The sequence below is a fragment of the Coregonus lavaretus genome (assembly GCF_964263955.1).
Source record: "Coregonus lavaretus genome assembly, chromosome: 7".
Lineage (NCBI taxonomy): Eukaryota > Metazoa > Chordata > Actinopteri > Salmoniformes > Salmonidae > Coregonus > Coregonus lavaretus.
Window position 1 is genome coordinate 21,748,241 of NC_139994.1, and position 8,079 is coordinate 21,756,319.

The 8,079-nt window shown below is 40.2% G+C and overlaps 1 long non-coding RNA gene across 1 annotated transcript; it reads left to right on the forward strand.

Moving 5' to 3' along the window:
* The first annotated feature begins 1,476 nt into the window (after nt 1-1,476).
* LOC311132258 lies at nt 1,477-2,005 on the forward strand. The gene is made up of 3 exons (XR_014613505.1): nt 1,477-1,563; nt 1,718-1,796; nt 1,889-2,005. It is a non-coding gene; the product is annotated as an uncharacterized lncRNA (long non-coding RNA).
* Nucleotides 2,006-8,079: the final 6,074 nt, after the last annotated feature.

Sequence of the window (8,079 nt, forward strand, 5' to 3'; positions counted from 1 at the left end):
GCAGCGTTCCCGCTGCTACAGCAGCGAAAGGTAAAGTCAACTCTGCAGAAGCCTCAGGTCTCGCCTGCATGTTTAGTCAGAGACTAGGCCAAAACTCAGCTCGGGCGAAAAACATCACGGCAACAATTGCCAAGTTTATCTGCAAAGACATGCGACCCTACAGTGTGGTTGAAAATCCGGGATTCCGTGAAATGATTCAAACATTGGAGCCAAGGTACACAATACCAAGCCGACCACACTTCTCAGAAAAGGTTATTCCTGCATTGTACGAAAGTACTAAGAATGATGTGAAGCTGTCGCTTTCTCAAGCTGAACGAGTAGCGATAACGACAGATGGCTGGACGTCATGCTCAAATCAAGGGTATGTGACAATTACCTCTCATCACATTGATCCGGAGTGGAAAATGAAGACCTTTGTTCTGCTAACCAGAGTTTTAAATGAAGCCCATACTGGTAAAAATATTGGCGCGTTACTGCGTGAAGCCTGCATGGAGTGGAAAATCTACGACAAGAATCCTGCCATCGTCACAGATAACGCCAGGAATATGATTGTGGCCGGTGCAGAAGCCCAGTTCAGTCCACACATTACCTGCTTCGCACATACACTCAACCTTGCCTCGCAGAAGGGTTTGGGGGTGGACCGTGCTTCCAGGTTGTTGGGGAAAGTGCGAAAAATGGTTGGATATTTTCACCGCAGCCCGATTGCATGTCACGCCCTACAGGAAAAACAAACTCTGATGGATTTACCAAAACATAAACTGATCCAAGACATAATCACCAGATGGAACAGTTCATTCGAAATGCTTGAACGTTTTTTGGAACAACAGCCAGCTATAATGGCAACTCTGATGTCCAAGGATCTACGAAAGGGGGTCACAGATGTAGGCACGCTGAGTGAGAGTGATATTGCCAACATGGATGACATTGTTCAGTTGATGGGTCCTGTCAAAATGGCAACCACTGTGATGTGTGAAGAAGACCAGCCAACTCTCTCTGTAATTGCTCCTCTTCAAGCAAAACTGCTGAAACACCTACAGCCATGCGAAGACGACTCAACCCTGGTTGCAGAGATTAAGAGGGTGATGGCCAGTGACCTATCCACACGCTACAGAGGTACCCAAGATGCTCTCAACATAGGTAATTAATTTGGAGTCTTAATTAAAATCAACTTGGTTAATATTTTAGGTTATTAGACTGTATTAATTTGTAAAATGCCACACCTTTGCGTTTTCAAGTTTGAATTTGAGTTGTTTTTTCATATGGAAAAGTAAACAAGATATCTGCAATACAATTCTTAGTTCATGGTGGCTTTACATCATCACTGTGCCACATTTCTTTTAAACATACTAAAGTTTAATCTTCTGATTATTTTGTGTATGAGGAGGTGGTCATCACTTGCAATTTCAGGTCAACTTAATTTAATAATGCAATGAATGCAATATTATTGTTCTTTAAACAGCATCAGCGTTGGACCCACGATTTAAAGAACTGCCCTACCTGGAAAAAGAGGACAGAGAACAGGTCTACACAAAACTGGTTTTTGAGGCAGAAGTGTCCCACCAGGTAACTCTTCTCTCCTCTTTCCTCTGCTCTTTTCTCTTCTCCCCTTTCATTTGTCCTCTCTCAAATCTCATCTGTTCTTTATCTTCCTCTAAATTTATGTGTGCAGTATTACAGAGCAGAAATTTGAACAGTTCACACATTCTTACATCAATAGATGCAAGCAATGGGAAATCAGGAGGAAGACGAGGGAAGCTCAAGCACAAAGCTGTCAGGATTCAATGAAGAGACCACAGGTGTGTTTCATGTGATACCAATAAAAGATTGTTGTTGTTTTGTATTAATGAGAAACATGACTATATTTTGAAATATATTTCTTATATTGTAGCTCCAAATGAGTCACCTCCTTGTAAGAAGAAAGCCTTAGATGCGCTGTTTGGCGATTCCTTCACCCAAAGAGAAAGAAAATCCACAAGCGAGACAGCCAGAGCAGAGGTGTTAAAGTACCGAGCAAAAGATGCGTTGCCTTTGACTGAAAATGCCATGAAGTGGTGGAGATCTCAGGAGAAAGAGCTACCTGTACTTTCCACCCTTGCTAAATGGTACCTGTGCATTCCAGGCACCAGTGTGCCAGCAGAACGAGTTTTTAGTACTGCTGGCGACATAGTGAACGCACAGAGAAGTGTTCTGCAGCCAGATCATGTTGATCAGTTGATATTTTTGAAAAAAAATCTGTAGTCATTGAAGAGTAGCCTAGTAGGTTACACTTGATCTTTTGTTGAATATTGTTTGTTTATTAAAATGAGAGTAGTAGCAGGTTCGTCCACTGCTCATACAACCTGAAGAAATGTTGGTTGCACTTTATTTTTGATATTAATACTGTATTTGTATTGTAATGTTGAAAAACAAAAGCAGAAGTAGCAGGTAAACCTACTGTTAATTCAACCTGAAGAGATGTTGGTTGCACTTTATTTTTGATATTAATACTGTATTTGTATTGTAATGTTGAAAAACAAAAGCAGAAGTAGCAGGTAAACCTACTCTTTATTCAACCTGAAGAGATGTTGGTTGCACTTTATTTTTGATATTAATATTGTAATATTTTTATGTTGAAAAACAAAAGCAGAAGTAGCAGGTAAACCTACTGTTAATTCAACCTGAAGAGATGTTGGTTGCACTTTATTTTTGATATTAATATTGTAATATTTTTATGTTGAAAAACAAAAGCAGAAGTAGCAGGTAAACCTACTGTTGAAATGTTGGTTGCACTTACTGTACTTTTATTGAAAATGTACTGAATATTGAAAATGAGATCAGACAATTTTAACTTCCTGTTAATTCAACCTAAAGTGTTGTTTGCACTTTATTCAAATAAAATGTGAATTCATTTGCCATTCATTGTTGTTTACTTGTTTATTTATATTCATAATTAATTGATACCTGATTCCATTACAAGAAACAGGAATCTAGGAAACTTCACCTACACTGTCCAGTATCCAGGTATTTATTTCAGTCACACTGGTTGAATTTTTGGCTAAAAGGTTACTGAATCGATTTCAAGTCACTGAATCGTTTCGGATCGTATCGTTCTAAATGAACCAATATCGTCCTTGAATCGTATCGACAACCACGAATCGTGATACAAATCGAATCGTTGTTAAAACGAATCGTTACACCCCTAGTTTACACTGATACGTTCTCATACTTACAGCTATACATACTCACACTTTCATACTCACATTCACACACGAACCCCACCTTCAACAGGTCTGATCACATACAAGGCCCCTGGATAGGCAATCGAGTAGGCTACTTCCTTACATCAAACTAGATGTAGCTCCGGCGCTGATGTGCTCTGGCATTTGCAGGACAGAGCGTACTCACCAATTCTTTCCCTCTCACTGTTTATTCTCTTCCCCTGTCCCCCTTGCGCCTTATCGCTCTATATTTGTATCTGTTTATGCAACCTATCTTCCTTGGCCATGCATGTATGTGATAGAGACAGAGATACTAATACTTTATGGGAATTAACCCTGTTCTTAGAATCAGCACTGTAGAACATAGCGTGTATAATAAGTATAGTGTTAATTGCAGTGTAGCCTAGGTTGCCTCTGGCTATGAATGTTTCTGTACTTGTATCAGTAAATTTTTGGCTAATAACATAGACCTAACAATTATTGTAAATGTGTGTTTACCTTGTGTTATAATAACCTATTTTCAATATAAATGATAGGACTGACTGAAAAGCTGACTTCCTCCATTATAGGCTCCTGGTTGTAATTATTACATGTGTAAACCCACAACAGCATTGCTGTTAGATAGCTTCATTTATTTAGTTAGCTATACGAAATTAATAATAGCCTAAAACTTATATTAGCTGTATGGCTAGTGTCGTATCGGATGAGTGGTGGCCAGTTATTGCTGTCAACAAAGAGTCTGTTTATGCTGCATCGTGTTAGAGGCTTTTATTAAAATCACGAGGTTACAGCATAAGTACAGACCCGCGGTGTCCGGAGAACGGCTCCTCAGATTGCCATGGCCGTTCTGCCCTTTCTGTAGTCTAGCCCCTATTTATAGACAATGATGCTCCCTCTTCTGGCCAATCCCCAGTCTCCCCTGTCTACAACACACTTCCGGTCTGTTGTATGTGACGTTACACTAAAACATATACTAACATAAACAACATTCCATTTCTTCATGAAAAACATTTAACAAAGACATAATCTTCATATACGATACTAGCTTTATTCAAAATAGCAGAACATACCTGCCAGGCGACAAGTCAGCTCTCCCGCGCTGCCTCTCTTTACGCGAAAATCGTCATGCAGACTTGTGCCCTCATGGAGATTCCGTGCAGTGGATAATTAATACTGAGGTATTAATTTGTGATACTTCACTAGGCTAAAACAAGGTTTACTCGTTCATTCGTGTCGGTCAACCACTGAAAACATAAATGTGTCAAACTTTGTCTGCCTCTTCTTATCCATTTGGTGGAATTTCAACCATGCTCCGTCTTCTCTGCTTCCCACCCCTCCTCGTGCACTTCTCCAATCCTCCCTCTCAGTCTCACAACAAGAGGATAATGCTAGTGTCTCGTTTCCCCTAGCAACCAGTTGCTATAGGAATATTCCTTAGTAATTCAAAGTGTTGATGATGATGATGAAGAGTCCAGATGTATGACCACGATAGTTAGATTAGGCTAGTTATTCAATCAAACACATTTATTTTACAATTATAGACCCCTAACCTAGGAAGAAATGTGTCTCTTATAAACGTCTGTGTGCAGTTACAGGTAGCATACTCCAAAAACTAGAGAAAATTCGACAAAAAATATATTAAATCCACCTTTTGCACAGTCCTCGGCATTTTAGCTGTGCACATCTCACATTTCCCAACACCGTTGCAGTAACTAGTCGTTTCTATGCGAAGCGGCTGCGGCCGCTTGTAGAAGTAGCCTTAATGACAGCACTTCCCACAGTGCGACCAAAAGAAAGATCTACACATATGAAAGCGGTATTTATCGCTCAATACAAAAAGTGGATTTAATATTTTTCTGAATATTCTCTGTTTTTTGGAGTTCCACCTGCAACTGCACACAGATGTTCATAAGAGACAAGTTTCTTCCGAATCGAGAACAAAGAAAGTATCGCCAAGGTTTGTAAAAAAATATCCTGATGATGGTAAACAGCAGCCTATGCAAGATCTCAGATGAGCTTTAGCTCTGCCACTGAGGTTCGTGTTTACATGGCTATCTAGCAGTAATGTTGGAGGCTACTGGCTTTGATCCAGTTAGTCTACTGGGAGGAGAAGATTTGTCTTTCCCCAGGGTACCCTTGCTTGTGGAGATAATGCTAGCAACCGAATGCTTTAATAAAGGATGAAGGTATAGTAGACCCAAGTAGCCTATTGTAAACTGTAACACATCTCACAATTAGAGTAACATGCAATTTTATCATTGGGGACATCACACTTTGTGCTATAGAGTATAGACTGTTGGGTTTAACAACATTTCCAAAACTCCATACCTGATCATAGGCTTTTGTTTTGAAATGTGTATGCCAGTAATGTTAATTTTATCACCAGCACTTTTGGAACCATAGCACCACTGTAGCTATATAATCCAACCACCTTGACTGATGACTGTCAATTCCTGCTGGAAGTTTCTAACTTTCACAGACTAACCAACCTTTTCTAACTTTCACAGACTGACCAAACTTTTTTCACAAACGTTTTTAGAGTAAGATTGTTGGTCATGAAGATGTCCCTTTCCTAAAATAGTGTAGCAAACAAGGGGCGGGGAAGCGAACTCAGGTTACATGCGTGAAAGGCACACACCCTACGCATCGCTCCAACAGATTTAACCCACTTGGTCAGAATTGTAATGTGGCTCACTGTATTAGCGAGGATCACTACACCGTTTCGACCACTTTGACCACCAATATGCAGCCTACAGTTTTTTAGAGAGACAATAGATTTGTGGGAGTCCTTCGTAATTAAAACACTAACCAGCCATAACATACGCATTCGATTTCTATTGTCTGCCATTTTCTTTTAGCCTCTGATTACTTTTATCTCCTAATGAAGATTTGTGTTGGTGTACTGGATTTCCTCAACAGCCACCCTCTTTGGATGTATTATTGTTGCCGGCTGTACAGCCAGAGCTTGTGTGCTCGCCCAGGGTTTCAATTTTAGTCTATTTTAGGATTAGGGTTATGTCATGAAACGTGGGCTACTAGGCCTACATTATAAATATGACACAATCAGCATTTCACTTTGGATATGAATAATCCAAATTATCAATCAGTTATCAAAACGCTCAGATATAACCACCAGGGCAGGAGGGCGAAGAGATGAGAAGAGTAGGCTATCTCAGCTGATTTATGCAGGAGATTTAAAATAATAATGTAAAACATATCTGTAGGCTTTTTAGTAACTATTTGAATGATGTTTTAGTCCAATGCATGTTGGTTGAACGCTTTGACACCTTGAACGTGAAAGTGAGTGGTTCAGTGAGTGTCTCCGCCTAGAACATCACAGAGCTGATGAACGCAGCAACGTTCTTTTTCAGAACCATGGCGAGCGCATTGTGACGCTGTCCCTTCTACTCCTACTTAGAGCCATAGATACAGTATTTTCTAAATGGTTATACTCCTACTGTTCTCTAAACAATGGTTTCATAGTTTACAATTGTATAAACTCCCAAATCATGCTCAAAATTCAATTTAATTGATGTCACTGTTGAGTGTTTTTTAATCAGTTTGATAAACATGTTTATCCCATTGTAACATAGCCAACCATGACTTATGGAAGACTTTGACGTATTAATGGTCCCTATAAAACCCTGTAATTCTAAGAAAGAATTGTCAGATGGTTTTGAACTCAGTCAAAATCACTGCAGTATGTAGAGCGATAATGAGTAGGTCTATGTTCAGTCGTTTGTTGAAAGCGACCCCGCTGAGATTCCTCCGCGAGAGGTCGCTTCTGTGTGCAGCTGACCTGTTGTTTGCGACCGGTTCGGCAGTCTACTTTCATAATAATAATACGCCATTTAGCAGACGCTTTTATCCAAAGCGACTTACAGTCATGCGTGCATACATTTTTTGTGTGTATGGGTGGTCCCGGGGATCGAACCCACTACCTTGGCGTTACAAGCGCCGTGCTCTACCAGCTGAGCTACAGAGGACCACCTATAGCAAATATTACGGTATCGGTGAGGATGCACTGGCCACCGTGGAGAGCGTGGACCGTGTTGTCACGGTTGAGGAGGGTAAGTTTACATATTTGACAATGTCTAAATAGTAATAGTCCCAAATGCCACCCAATACCCTATTTCTTATTTTGACCAGGACCCATAGTTCTATGGTTAAAAGGCGCTGGTCAAAAGTAGTGCACTAAATAGGGAATAGGGTGTCATTTAGGTAGCAATCATGGTGATGACATTTTTTACAGTGTAGCCCTAGATTAACAACAACAAACAAACTTGCTCCTTTGAAACCAAACCGTTGCTTTAGGTTTAATTGAACATGTTGGTACATTATGCAGACACATAAATACATTTGATGTCATACAATATAAAACACAAGTAAATATATGATCAGCCTAACTACATGGACAGATGTCTGGTGTCTTGTAGCTAGTATTTCTTAAACTTAGAGAAAACAATCCTTTATTGTTTTTCATAAAGATAATGAGCCCACCCTGGACCAGGAGGACCCAGTCCTTGTTCAGGTAAGAATGCTGCAGGCCTATCAATAGCTTGGGTGCCAGTCTTTCTGCTCTCTTGCCAATTCCATCGTGGCAATATGATATTGGCATCACAATCCCATAAGGAGTGGACAGAGAGCTGAAACAGACTGGCACCCAGGCTATAACAATACTGCTTAATTAGCAGGATTGGTTCAATAACAATCTGTCATTCAAACTGTCATTTTACTGACTCATAAATTGATCCTGATTTTCTTCCTTAGTATGTGGTTGAGGAGGTTGGGCACCGGCCCTGTCTGGCTTTAATCCCTTGGTCTGGACCTCTGTGGGTTCCCAGCTCTGTAAGTCCATCCATTCTGATACTCTTTGGTCTTC